The sequence below is a fragment of the Schistocerca serialis genome, chromosome 5 (genome assembly GCF_023864345.2).
Source record: "Schistocerca serialis cubense isolate TAMUIC-IGC-003099 chromosome 5, iqSchSeri2.2, whole genome shotgun sequence".
In the NCBI taxonomy this organism is placed as follows: domain Eukaryota; kingdom Metazoa; phylum Arthropoda; class Insecta; order Orthoptera; family Acrididae; genus Schistocerca; species Schistocerca serialis.
Window position 1 is genome coordinate 194,209,434 of NC_064642.1, and position 14,915 is coordinate 194,224,348.

Consider the following 14,915-nt stretch of genomic DNA (forward strand, 5'->3'; position numbering starts at 1 on the left):
CATGCTCTTCGCCTCGTCTATTGCATCCGTCTCCCCTCCCCCACGTGGATCCAGTACAACCTAATTTCCATCCCCCACCTCCTCCTTTTCCTTGAACAGATACAGATCCTCTATACCTCCTGCAAACTCGATCCTCTTCACCCGCAGGTCTCTCCCATCCTCTCCCGCCCCCGTCTGCTGCCGTGCCTGTACTTCCATGTCCCACCTGCTCTCCATCTCTCCACTCTTCACACCCTCTCCCAAGGTGGCTTCCGCCAGCTCCCCCTCCCTAATGATGCCCTCCTCCCCTCCATCTACCCCTCCTACCAACTTTGATCCTCCCTCTCTCTTCCTGTGTTTGTTCCTCTCTCCCTTCTCTCCCCCTTCCCTCCCTCCTTCCTTTCTCCCCACTCCTTCCCTGGGCTTCCCCTACGCCCATCCCTCCACTCCTCCTCCCATCTCCTCTGCCATTGGCGTCTTTGCTCTCCCCTGTCCCTCCCCCTCTTGGCAGCTCCGCGGACCCACACACGTTACTTGGACATTCGCGCGCTGAAGATCATCGCCATCCGTTTCTCGTGTGTGCCGTCGTGTTTTGTGTTTAGTGTTCACCGTCACGCTCCATCGTTCACATGTGTCATCGATATCATCAGTGTTTGTGCGTCGTGTCAACAATTTGTAGTGTGGATTATCGTCAAGTGTGAATGGCTCCATGTTTTCTATTCTATGTCTACTGTTTTTTACCCGCCATTATGTCAATTCTGAGTATTCTTTCTGTTTTTCTCATTGTCTACTCTAAGGCCGAAGAGTGGCGTAGAATGCTGCTGCCAGCCTACCTCTTGTTTGTACAGGTTTCAAAATCACAATAAAGAAAAAAAAATGTTGAAACTGCCGGGTGGCGAATATATTTATACACACGTTACTGAAAATATCGTCCATTTACATTAATGCACAGCTAGTATCTGCGTGTTAATGATAGTCTAACGTACTCAAAACAACCAATTGTTTCATGAATATTGGCTAGAGCTTCAGCCAAATAGGCAACTAGAGATTCTGAAGTGTCTGTCGGTGTCTCTTACATCAAAACAAAATTCATTTCTCCTCACAAAAAGATATCTGTAGGAGTGAGGTCAGGAGAATGTGGTTGCCATGGTACTGCCCCCTCCCCCCCTCCCCCCCAATCCAGTGCAACAGTTTGCGGTAACACTAACACTGTCTAAATGGTCACTGAAATCAATGGCAAAGTGTTCTGCGACCCAATTATGCTGAAACTATAATCGCTGCCTGACTACTAGTGGGAATTCTACAATATTTTCGGTAGTAATTAACGGAGAAAGATACTGCACTTTTCTCCACATGGCGAATTAGGCAGAAGATACGGCCCTGTCAGGTGGTTGTGGGCAACACCAGCCCACACGTTTGCAGTGAATGTCTGTTGACGGTGAACAAACGCGTTATCTTGGGATTTTCGAACTACCATACGTGGCTATTGTGGATATTGATTACCCCTTCCTTAGAGAAGACATTCTCTTCAAAAAAGAAAAACACATGCGTTAGTTAGAGATGTTTATAATTTAGTGTAGATACCACCTTCATAATTCCACGTACCGGGGAAATTCATCAGTTCACAAGACGTGTCCCTTCTGACACTTGAACGGATGCATGCCGTCTCGAGCTGGATGTTCCACACATTAGTGCTGCAGCTGTTTTGTCTCGGGCCACGGATCTTGGGCTGGAGCACTGTAACATAACTTCCTCAAACTGAGCAGTTCGCGAATTGCGAGGTTAACCAGTTTCCCGTCGGTATGGTCTGAAGTATCCTGTTTCACGAAGACGGCCTTCAAGTCTTTGAAAAGTGACGTGATTTGGCAATATGCTCCCTGGAAATCGCTCTGCATGCACATGCCTTACTGTTCGACTGTTGCACTCTGCCTGTCCATAAACAACTTGCGTGTCAGCTAACTTAGTCAGAGTCTAGTGACACAGCAAGAACCTCTAAACATTAGACAAGTTTACGTGTAAACACAAAATAACATGATTAATAATAAAATAATTGTTTATCCAGGGACACGCCCACTGCTAGCAGTAATGAAAACTTACCCTTCCTAGCAGTAAGGTGTAATTGTGTTGCAAATCAGATTCCAGTGTCAAAGTGTTGCGTACGAAGCTATCAAAACAACTTTGAACCTTGGCTTAAAAGAATTCCGGCGTCAGATCCTTCAACGCGAGTGGAAACGGTACCCCCGTGACATTTATGTCACACAGAAAAAGTATTTTTTTTGATCTTCTCTAATAACTCAGAGACTTTCACTTTCATTTAGTACGTCTATGACGCACTAAATGTACCTTGCTGCAGCTGTGGTGGTTGTTCTTAATAATAGCACGAATCAGCTGTGGTGTGCAAGTTAATGAAGATTAAATATTCGTCCAGCCAAACACGAATTTGCCAAGATATTCCGTATGGTGGTATGTTGCTTAGAAGTCGCCAATTTAGTACGTTTGACATCGACAGGTAGTTAATGGCGTCCTCCAGACTTTTCTATGCAGTGCAACTTTCAGTTGTGCATCTACATGCTATGACTAATTCTGTTCAATTCTCCGCTTTTTTAGTCAATACGAGATCTGTTTTAAGCACTCGATCTGCATATAATCGAGTGCATCAGACGGAAGCCTTATGTCTACAGTGTGTAACAAAATAAGTCGATTCTGACGTAACGTTACAGACTTTTTCGGGTACACTGTAAAACCGCTTGAAATTTTTTCTCTGTTTTCGCGTTGGCCTTTTCACTTATATTTAGTTTATCAACTCTCGCCATGTGATTCAAGTTTTGGCTACTGGGTTCCTTATTAGAAATGATGCCCAACACAACAAACATGTTTCAAAAGTGAGAACCATGCTTATTCGCAGTCGTGTATCATGTTTTGCTGGGGATGGTTTCCATGAAGTAGCCTTACCGATGTTGACACGAGGGCACTAAAAATTTATTTTTTAACTCTTCTTTAAAAAGAATTTTGGAGCATTTCAGATATATCAGTTGAAGGACGATATCAGAAGACGTCTAGGCAGCTAAATACTTCATCTCAAAGAAGATGTTTATTTACAAGTAATTATTAAAATATTGTAGCTGTCGCTGCCAAATGTAGATGTTGGCCTGCGGTGGAGGAATGTAGGACGTGGATGGAAACTGTCAGGATGCGCCGTATTAAGGGGCTCCGGAACGCCCTATACTTGCAATGTTAAAATAACGCTTATAAATTACATCTTTCCTCACAAAGTATTTGAGGTAGGAAGTTGAACTTTTTACAGATTATTTATTGGAATATGGGCTACAACTTAACACAGGGATTTTACAAAATTTTAATTCAGTTATTAAAGATGCTTTTTTTTCAATTGTAATGAAAATTCACAACTTTTTTTGCAATTTTTTATTTATATATTCAAAAATATACAGTTTTTTGGAAAAAGGCTGTGTTAAATTATGCAGAAGGTACTGTGTAACATTTACTGAAAGTTTGAAACAAATATGTTTGGAAGATCCTTAGAAAACATGTAATTAGTATGAGAAAATAAAAGTTTTGGGAATCGAGCGACAAAGATTGGATCAACTTTTTAGTGCATTCCAGGTCCGTAGGATGGATTATCTTCATCCTCTGCAAACTCCTCCTCCAGCTTCCTCTTGTTCCTCCTCCTGTTTACTCTTGCTTGTATTTCTAGACTCTTTACAGCCCTGTCTGCAGCCCGAAGGCGTTCCTTGTCTAAAGCAAGCATCGCTCGTACCATGTTAGAACCTATCTTCATTCCCATATTTCTAAATACCTTGCACCTTATAATGTTGCCATCATTGAAAGTCGCAACAGCATCATACACACCAAAGTGAAGTGTTTCTATTCCAACAAATACAGTCTTGGGGATTCTCGACCATATAACACTATTTACACTTTCATTGGGGTTTTGAGTTTTTCCGTGAACACACTTTTTCAACAGTTCAGGTGCTGCTAAGTCTCTGAAAATAGGTTGTATCACCTCCATTATTGCATGAGGCAGACTATGCTTATGAGTGTACACTTCACCAGTTAGCAATCCTTTGTTATATTTACACCAACTGTCTTCTTCTTTGGGACACAAGCTATGTTGGGGATTTTCATCGGTTGAAGAAGTATGAAAGAAAAAAGAGCCCAAACAGCCTTCTTCATTTCGTCGACACTTTGTGTATTTTGCCTAATAGCCATTCCGTAATAGTTCTGTATTTTGTCAATTACACTGTGTTAACCTTCCCTTCCCATCCAACCCTTTACCATCACTGAGTTTTTGTTTTTTGTACGAAGCTTTCAGTCGCCGAAGTCTTGTTCCCATTCGCTTCTGTACGTGTCCAATACACTCAAATTTCTGCACTACAACATCATCACCATAGGGCTTCAGTCCTTGAACATGTTTGAAACTTTTAGAATCACCGTCACCAAGGTAATTAACATATCGCACTTTACCACACGCCTCAGAACGCTGGAATATACTGGCAACACCAGCCACTTCCATTCCTCCACTACTGCCACTATAGATAGCTTTGCAATTATTTTCATGTGTACCTTTATATTTTTGTGGACATCTACAATACTTTGATATTACTGCTACATCCAAAACTTTCCCTGTATACATACTGGTGGCAGATACTACAGCATGAAGAGATGTGTGTCCCCGTTTATGCCAGGTACCATCGAACGCTGCAGTCAAATCTCTGTTACGATTATTTTCCATTACTGCCTCTTCCACAGCGTTCTTCATAGATTCTATACAGACATCTTCTACTTTAGACCCTATTAATTTATTATAGGTCGTAAACTTGGTTGGGGGATTTGGAAGATTCATGATGCCACAGAAAATTGCACCTGCAGTAGCACCCTTACCAACTGAACGCAAGGAATAAACAAATCTAATGTTGTGTTCGTAGATTTTCTTCAGTTGCAGTTACTGCAACACTGTTCCAAAAGGTGGTCATGTATGAACACTTATCACATTTCAGTTGTATTTCACTAGCAAGTCCTACGTGCTTTATTATGGAGAGTTCCAGACCAACTTCTCTACAATGAATACATCTTACACAGTTTGAAAAAATTCCTTTGAGAACCGACATATCAAATATTTCATTCACATCCGATTCGCCCATAAAACATTCATAGTTTTCACTCATTGAACCAAGCTTCTTCTGTGAAGTATTTTCTTTCCCACTTTGACTGCTATGGGCAGGTGTACTTGAGAGGTTAGGTTCACTCACTTGGTTATCGTCTTTATTGTTTACAGTAATAACACATACCTTTGGCTTTCCAACATTTCTCCTTTTCTTAAAAGCCTTCAGAGGATTTCTAATAACTTTACTTTTACTCATTATTATACTTCAACAAAACAGAGACTCAAGAAACAGAATTAATTACGAATATTTTCGAGATAACGACAGAGTAAATAAACATGAAACAATCGACAATGACACCAGCGATATATATTGAACCATCACAGGTTAGCCACAACACATACTTTATCTCACATCACTAAAATGTACCTGATGAACATGGACGTTAATAATAACACCATTTGACAGCAGTTTAACAGCGCCACAGTGGGTCACGCCCATGTAGAACACATTTCAAAAAAAATTTAAAAATAGTTGTAGTCTTCGGAATTGAATAAATTATATATCTATTAAAAGGTAATAGTCTGCAGATTCAGAAAACGCAAAAAAGTAAAAATTGAACTTTTCATGATTTTGAGCCTTTTCGGAGCCCCTTAAAAAACTATGATCTTCAAGTGTTTTATTATTCCCAGCTACAGTGCCGCATTCCTCTCTGTCTACGTCACAGGGTCCCGCGATGCCGAGGACACCACTTAGCTGTCTGCAAAACAACTAGGTGCGGATTGGCTACCTCAGCGACCCCTGCAACGTACTGCAGCGTACCGTGTACAGCTGCGGTGTTTCGACGGCGTCAGGATGCGCTGGCAGCCGACTCAATGGCCTTGGTTCCCGTTGCTTCAGCGCCGTTCGCTGGGGGCTGCACGGCGGCCCGCTGCGTGCTTCTTCGCCGTCGTGGTTAAGATCGCGGGTGACAACAGGTGCCTGCGATCCGACAGCCGAATCTAAGGCCCTCGCCTTGGGATGCCTCTGGCGTGTGTTGGGAGCCAGCAAGACTGCCTGCAGTAGCGAACCGTCGAATGGCCCACCACTGGCTGGCTACGGACCCCGTGTTGGACTTAGAGGGTCGAACCAGCGACCCGCCATGGACTGGAATGCTGGCGCCCCATCTGCTGCTGCATGCAGCCGGTGGTGTGACATGCTCCGCCGTCCAGGAGAGCTGCCACGCTTGAATCCCCTTCGTTAGAAAACCGGCACCTATTTATACTCGGCTGTGTACCACTGTTTTGCTAACTCTGAGTCATGTACTCGTAACACCTAAGTTGGGCAAGTGGCCCCTTCTGCATGTAACTTGCGCCATGCAAACTGCTGCGTTTACTCTTTTGAGCAGTTCCACGGCCATGTCACCTCCATTCCACTTCGCAACTGATGGTCAGCGTAAGTTACTGTCAACAGGCCCTCGCCTGGCTGTAACTTGTGCTCTCAGAAATATTGCACTGAATCTGACTTTTCTCTGTCTTAAATGATGGTGATGCTGCAATATCTATAAAATGATTCCATAACATTCAAGATAATTTTCATTGAGAATATCCGATTGTAGATTTGTTATCTACTAGTCATATACAGTTTTTATGTACATACCAACATTACTTTTTAAACAGTTCAGTTTTTACTTTGGCATTCTTTTGTTGCTTTTCGTTTTTGTGCATTTTTTAGCCCTTCGATCCCCATGCCAACCCAGTTCAGTCAGTACAGTGTGTCCCAAGAGCAATGGTCAATATTTGGCGACATGCAGGAACGATCATTCTAAGCAAAACAGTCTTATAAACATGGTCTCTAAAATGCGTACCTTCAGAGCAATGAACACTTCATCATCTTCCACACAATGTAACATATCTCTTCTACTGCAATTTGTTTGCTTTTCATTTCTCGACAGGTGGTAGTATGCACCAAAAGCAGAAAAAAATGTCCAGTAAACATGAGCTGTAAAGTCCATACATTAAGAGCTATGAGCATTTGTTCATCTTCGCTACGCTAAAACACATCTCTTCTACTGAACTAGTGCTCATAGCTCTTAAGATATGCATTTTAGAGCCCATGTTTACTAGACTTTTGTGCTTCGAATGGCTGTTACTGCCATGTTCTTAGGTACTGACCATTCCTCCTGTTACACTCTGTCTATCATAAGCGCAATGAGAGTGCAAACAGAACGAGAACTCTCTGGAGGCTCTTCGAACTCTCTTTGGATCCTTTAATCTTGCATGCAACTGGTTTTCAGCGTTATTTGAAATTGCATAAATGTAGATTTGATTTTTAAAAAAACCTGATAATTTCTGCTTTATGACATGGTTCACGCTATAAGAATGTTGTAACATCTTTAATTAATAAAAATAGATGCCTCAGCTAAGGGAGGCTATTGCTAGCAGAGTGACGGGCGCCGCATAGGATGGTTCGTTCTCACAGGTTCAGGTGGAACTGTATTCTCGTTTATGAATAATAGTATGGTGGAAACACAGACTGCAGTCCTACAGAAAAAAACCGAATACTTGTTTTCGTTTCTTCTGGAGGCTAATATTAATAAAAATAACAATAATAATAATAATAAATAATAATAACCCACTTCATAAGAAGGGAGACAAAACTGATGTTAATAATTACAGAGGAATTTCTCTTCTTCCAGCCACATACAAAATCCTCTCTCAATGTCTTCTGAACCGAGCACAACAACAACTTGAATAGAAAATTGGCGAATATCAAGCAGGTTTCAGGCCAAATAGATCTTGCCCAGAACAGATTTTAGTCCTCAAACTAATTCTCAGACATCAAAAAATTTACAATAAAAAACTAGTTTGTACCTTTGTAGATTTTAGAAAGGCTTATGACTCAGTGGATCGTGAATCTCTTTTCCAAATTGTGAAAGAACAAGGCCTGGATCCTAAAACCACGGCAATTATCAGAGACACGCTAACTGGTACAAAATCAAAAGTAAAGTTCAGAGGAGAAATTTCAGAATCCTTTTAAATAAAAACAGGCGTGAGGCAAGGTGATGGACTCTCTCCGTTGCTATTTAACTGCGTTCTAGAAAAAGTAATACAAGAGTGGCGCGAACGAAAATTGGAGTTCAAAATTGACCAACCAGTGAAATTAGGACGAACAAATATTCGAATAGACTGTTTGGCCTTTGCAGACGACTTGGTTATTCTAACGCAGGACATCCAAATTGCTCAGAAACAAATAGAAATTCTTAAAGAAACAGCAGAAAGAGTAGGTCTCCAAATCTCATTTGAAAAAACACAGTATATGACTAGCAACAAACTGGCACCCAAACTTTTGGAAACTAAGTATGGAAAAATCAAAAGAGTTTCGCAATTCAAATATTTAGGTGAAACAATCTCAGAGACTGGTCTAGAAAAAATTGGAAATGAAATTCGTTGTCAAAAGATGGAGACAGCTTTTAGACTTACAAAAGACATCTACAACAAAAAATGTCTCTCGAGGTACTCTAAATTGAGACATTACAACACGGTCATAAAACCAGAGTGCCTTTATGGGGCTGAAACGCTAATTTTAAACAGAAAAAAGGACATTCAAGAAATCCAAAAAAGAGAAAGAAAAGTAATCAGAAAAATTCTAGGTCCAAAATATACTGAAGAAGGAACATACAGGCTAAGAGCAAATAGTGAAATTCAACAATACACCAGCATATATTCGGATATGAAAAAACGCAGATTAAAATTTTATGGGCATATTAAAAGAATGGATGCTACCAGACTAACTAAACAAGTAGTGGAATTCTACGAAAATCGAAGTAAAGCTAAATTTGAGACAATAAAATGGATTGCTGCTATAAAAGAGGACATGAAAGAGGCAGATATAAAACAAGATGAAATTCAAGACAGAAAATTATTTAGGCAAAAAATTCATGACTGGGTAGTTGGTCAAACTGAAAAACCAAAGAAAACTGGAACCACATGGTCTGATGAAAGGAAAAGAGCTCATTCCGATAGAATGAAAACAATTTGGGCAGAGAGAAAGTCTAAAAGAAAATAACTGAATGCCCCGTGATTGTACTTCGCGTGGTCCAGTAGGGCCCAAACGTGAATAATAATAATAATAAATGAATAACCATTACCTAAAGTATATGTTTGTTATTCAAACGTATAAGATCTTCTCAGATATCATACGAAACAGCAGATCTACAATCCTGGACAAACAACAGGCTAATCCACGGTAGCTGTGGATTTAAGAAACTACTGAAGGGGACTCGATTGCACCCGTAATGCACAAACCAAAGGGCAAGAGAGAACGTCGCGTACAAGTCTCATTCCCCACACTCATTCACAAATGGCTTGACGGTATTAGGTCCGTCGGTAACCCTCCGTATCGCCAACAATTTATCTGATCACCCAATTAATGATCATTAATTGGGTGATCAGAATCTCGTTAGTAAGCTCATCGTCTTTCTTGTAATATCCCCCTCTGCATTTTACAGAGCAGTTCGGAGACTAATCCTTACAAAACAGACACATGGTGAGTCGTTCAGGTCTTCTTTCAATCTCTTCTGTTAATACAGGTTGGTAAGGGTCCCAGACTGACGAACAATATTCAAGAATTTTTTACAACGAAGCTATTGTAAGCAGCCTCTTTTGTGCGTAAATAACACTTGCTCAGGATTCTTCCAGTAAACTTCCGCTCTATTTGGTATGTGCCTTACGTACAACTAAATTTCTGTGGCCGTTCTATTTGAAATCGATATGGACAGAAACCGGTAGGTACTTGAAGATTGAGACTGATTCCACTGACTAACCGTCTATCGTGTCCATTATAATTATCCGGGCTGTTATGCCGTGGTCGGTTGAAGAATTCTGTGTCGATTCCCAACGTTTCGTCTCCGACTGCGGGAGACATCTTCAGGGGGGTCCGTAGCTCGATGGAAGGTCCAACACACCCGCTGGCTCGCTACTGACTGCCGCTAAATTCCGTGTCCGCGCGCTCCCACGCCGCGGCGTGACGTTACGTGTTTTGAAAACGTCAGTGCAATTGGCCGCTGTCCGTCGCCGTCGATCGCCGTTGCCATCACCCAGTAGTGGACGGGTGGTACACATCTTCTTTAGCACCGGCATCCATATACCGTTTAATTTCACGCCCTCCTCCTTTCGGTTGAAATTATTTGGGTGTTTAGCGATTTCGATTGTCTCCCTGTAGAGCCTTTCTTAATATCCGCTTGTGGCTGCTAGTACTTGCGTCTCCTAGAAACGAATATTGTGGTTCCCTGGCTGGAACGCGTGCTCCGCAACAGCTAATCGTTCCGTTTCTCCTCTTCTACAATTTCCCTTGTGCTCTTCCAAACGTTTAGAAACAGTTCTTTTAGTGGTACCCACATAAACATCATCACAGCTGCATGGGATCCTATACACTCCAGCTTTTTCCAATGCAAATTTGTTTATGCTTTGCAGAGCATGTTGGCTTACAGCAGCGTTATGTGGGCGAGGGTTATCTTGTTGGGATACACCTGCAATGTTCTTCATGAATGGCAGAACAACAGGTCGAATCACCAGATTAACGTACAAATTTGCAGCCAGGATGTTGTCATAGGAAATCACATCTCAGACGGTAACTCCAATTATAGGTTCAAATTGCTCTAAGCACTATGGGACTTAACATCTGAGGTCATCAGTCCCCTAGAACTTACAACTACTTAAACCTAACTAGCCTAAGGACATCAGACACATCCATGCCCGAGGCAGGATTCGAACCAATTATAGGACCAGGGTGTCTAGCACACAGACATGTTGGTTACAGGCCGTCGACCGGCTTCCTTCAAGCCAACACGTGGTCATCACTGTTCACAGTGCCCAGGACACGCACCAACTGTGATTTGTGGTTGTATCCAATAGCACCCTACACCATAACGCCTTGGGTTGGTACTGTATGTCCTGTGCGAATGCCGCTACCCCTGTCTGCGGCGAACCAAAATCTGGTCATCATTTTCACATAAACACAACCTGGATTCGTTCAAAAACACTGCCTGTTGTTATTTAAGTCTCCAGTGATGTCATACCATACGCCACTGCCATCTAGCATGTTTTTGCAGATTCGTCAAAGGATGGCAGAGAAGTGGACAACGCGCACGTAGCTCAAGCTGTAATAAACGGCGACCGACTGTCACCCGGGATAGTGCACTATGTGTTACATTGTTCAACTGTTGCCCCTGAGCCGAGGTGGATGCATATATGTCCTGCAATGCCATTCGGATGATGTGTCGATCTTCTCAGGGAGGGGGGGAATGGTCTCGTTGTTTCCTAAGGCCTTCCATGAACCAATCTGCACAGACACCTTGCATTGCCGAAACACTTCTTCTCATACGAGCAGCAATTTCCTGGACGAATGCATCACGTTCTGTCATGCCAATAATGAACACTCACTATTTTCACGGTACGGTTCGCGCGTTCGAATGCGGGGCATCCCGCACGTCTGCTAAGCCACACTGATCCATTATCTTCGGTTTATAGCGACCGTGAGTGCCGCAGGAACATTTTACCGGTAGGTGGTGTTCACCGGTATCAGTGTTGACCGTGAACCCGCGGGCCGACATGGTTCAAACGCTAATAATTTCTACAGAACATAGTAATGTACTTGTCCTGTAAATATGAATGTCCTATCTGTAGTCGTTCACGGTGTTCTGCTTTTTTTTCAAACATGGCGGTATTTGTACTATAGAAGCACAGTTGCAACACTCGAGTGACGTTTGAACATCAATATCAATCGTTAGAACACAAAGGTTTACATTTACATCGTAAATTAAATGTAATAATCAAATTCCTCGGTTTCTAAATTGCAAAAACAACACACTTTATATCTGTCCATTACAGTGCCATATACCGGGAATGGAAAATAATGGCTTGACTAAACCGAACCTACTTTTGGTCTATAAACCGAATATACAATAAAGATGAGGGTTTCCCATTTGAAAATTCAAAGCTAGCCCCGCCCACCCATGAGGGGTGGTTAGGTGGCCAGTTGTAGCACAGACAGTGAGAGGTTCCATCCCCTCTTTTGCATGTCACCTCTCATTTTCATTAATTTTATTAATGTTCTATGTCGTTGCACGGTGGTAACAGACTGAATAAGGGTACTGTAATGAGAGTATTTGTACTGAGAGCTCAAAAATACTTTTCACTTGATTCCTATGCATGTTTGGTTACTTCCGTGGGTGGCCTGAGTGAGGCGAGCATCAGAGGACGCGGCACACTGCATTTACGGTTGGGGGCTGCATCTCCCCGAATTCTGAGGGTTTCGTACAGTAGGCTTAAGCGCCTGGCGGGACGACTGACGTCGGTCGAGTTTGGCCTATTGTATGCAGGGTGAAACGACCTGCGAGACGTCTGAGTGTCGCCGCAGTTTATGTGTTTACCATTCTGGCGCGTCCGGAACGAGGACTCCTGGCACTGACTGACTGCATTGTCCTCTTGATGCTCAGAATATTAGTGGACCGTGCCCTGCTGGGTGCAACTGTCTAGCATCGGATGGCCGGTGGTCTAAGCATGTTGTTTTCATAGCAGGTCAAACGGCAAGTTCAGTGCCCTCAGCTGAATAGCAGAGGCATGATTGGTCAACTTACACTGAGGATAATTGACGTCATGAAACCGTGCTCGAAATTGGAGAGAACGGTCGCTATTGGCGTGAATGATGTTCTGAGACAGTGGGGGGAATTTTGGAATCAGAACTGAATGCTGATCGCGGTTTTTCGAGGGTAGTAAGCAGTTGAGCAATGTTGGCTTCGCTTTTGTATTCTGTGGGTGCAGGGATTCGGGAACTGATCTTTGTCGGAGTCGGACGGTCTTACGACTTAGTCGCACCTTTTTTCGGCAGAACTTAGAATTCTCGGACAGCCTTCAAGGCCAGGTGTTGAAACAGAGTTGCTGCACACCTGAAGTCGGCGCGTACATCATCAGAAAGCTGCCTACCGACTACCTGCAACAAATTTCAGGATTGGTGCGAAGTATTTTGCGGCTCCGGCAATGTAGGACCCATCAATTCTATACTGAAGTCCTCAGCAGCACGTGCGCTCGCTTTGCCACAAGTTCACCTTGCTTGTTTCTCCATGTGATTCCATGTAAGCTCCCACTACTAATCGCGACACTGCAGTATAGTCGAGAGAGTGGTATTTGATTCCAGAATGAGATTTTCACTCTGCAGCGGAGTGTGCGCTGATATGAAACTTCCTGGCAGATTAAAACTGTGTGCCGGACCGAGACTCGAACTCGGGACCTTTGCCTTTCGCGGGCAAGTGCTCTACCAACTGAGCTACCCGAGCACGACTCACGCCCCAGCCTCACAGCTTTACTTCTTGCAGTACCTCGTAGGTAGGAGACGAGGTACTGGCAGAAGTAAATCTGTGAGGCCGGGGCGTGAGTCGGGCTCGGGTAGCTCTGTTGGTAGAGCACTTGCCCGCGAAAGGCAAAGATCCCGAGTTCGAGTCTCGGTCCGGCACACAGTTTTAATCTGCCAGGAAGTTTAATATTTGATTGATTAGGATCTCCAGTCATTATAGTCAAGGAAGTTTAATATTTGATTGATTAGGACCTCCAGTCATTATAGTCAAGCTATTGCATCACAGAGAGTAGGAGCCCTTGTTCTCGAGCCAACTCTTATTCGCATAATAGTTTAGAATAGCCTATCCTTTAGCCTACTGCTTGTGTCGATAATCATGTGCCTTTATGTTCTGATGTATAATATATCTCACTGTAATATTTAAGCCGCATATAATTTCTTAGATATATGCAGAATCCCATTTCCTGTTGTTTATTGTGATAAAACTCTCCTTTTTTCCGTGAGTAGATTACGATTTTTATTAAATTATTGTGAGTGTGCGCTCCTTATTTTACCAACTAGTAGGGTCCACCATCATTTCCCTCCGTTACCGTCGTGCGAAAAATTAATTATGTGGTTATGTGGTAGGTAAGGAGGGGGTCGAGTGAACGTCTCGTTCTCATGCAAAATTCGTCAGAATTAAAAAGGTAAATACTCTTCTTCACCTCGGCACCTCGCAACAGGTGTCCCTTTTACTCCCTTCACTAGTATTAATTTTTCACCTAGAAGATTGTTTTCTCACGCTGCGTCGTTTTCGAGATATTTAGTTGTATTAAGTTTAAACAAACGCCCCGTGGAGTAGAAACATTGCGAAAAAGTTCAAGCGGTTGTAGTGGGTGTCTTGAGGAACGAATCGAGAATACGAATCCGCATCGTCCACTGACGTTACAGAGCGCCGAAGTTATAAGCACCGGCAGCTACCACTGGACGACTCCTTCGCAGCAAACGTGACTGTACGTTGACGGACCTTAGGTGGAACGTATCGCAACATTGTTTGTTATTCAGTGATCTCAACTGATTTCCACGAGTAGATGGAGTTAGCTGATGCGTAGAAAGGCCTTGTCTCCTATTAATCCGATGCTCTGTGGTCTCGGTGGACGACTGTTTCGGACACGGGTTTCCAACTGCAGTTTATTTTTCTGCTGAACACCAAAAAACGCAATTAGGTTTCGTCTATTGGGCTCTTCGTGTACAATGACTTACGAACGGTACAACCCTCACAGTGAAACTACACTGCTCACCCTGCAAGTCATCACTGGTGTCCAATGAAGCTCCGTTTCGAAGTTTCATTCGTGTTTTGATATTCACACCTTGGCCCACGACCAAACATACCTTGTGGTGGAAGCAGTAGAATTACAAGTTGAAGAACTAAATACTAATAATACTAACATAGAAAATAGGGTAACCTCTGGTAGTTCTAGTAATACTATTGTACAGCATGTGGCT

At 42.8% G+C, this 14,915-nt stretch overlaps 1 non-coding gene across 1 annotated transcript; it reads right to left on the reverse strand.

The window, feature by feature from the left end:
* Positions 1–13,339: 13,339 nt before the first annotated feature.
* Positions 13,340–13,414, reverse strand: Trnas-cga (transfer RNA serine (anticodon CGA)). Its single transcript has one exon. It is a non-coding gene; the product is annotated as a tRNA-Ser (tRNA).
* Positions 13,415–14,915: the final 1,501 nt, after the last annotated feature.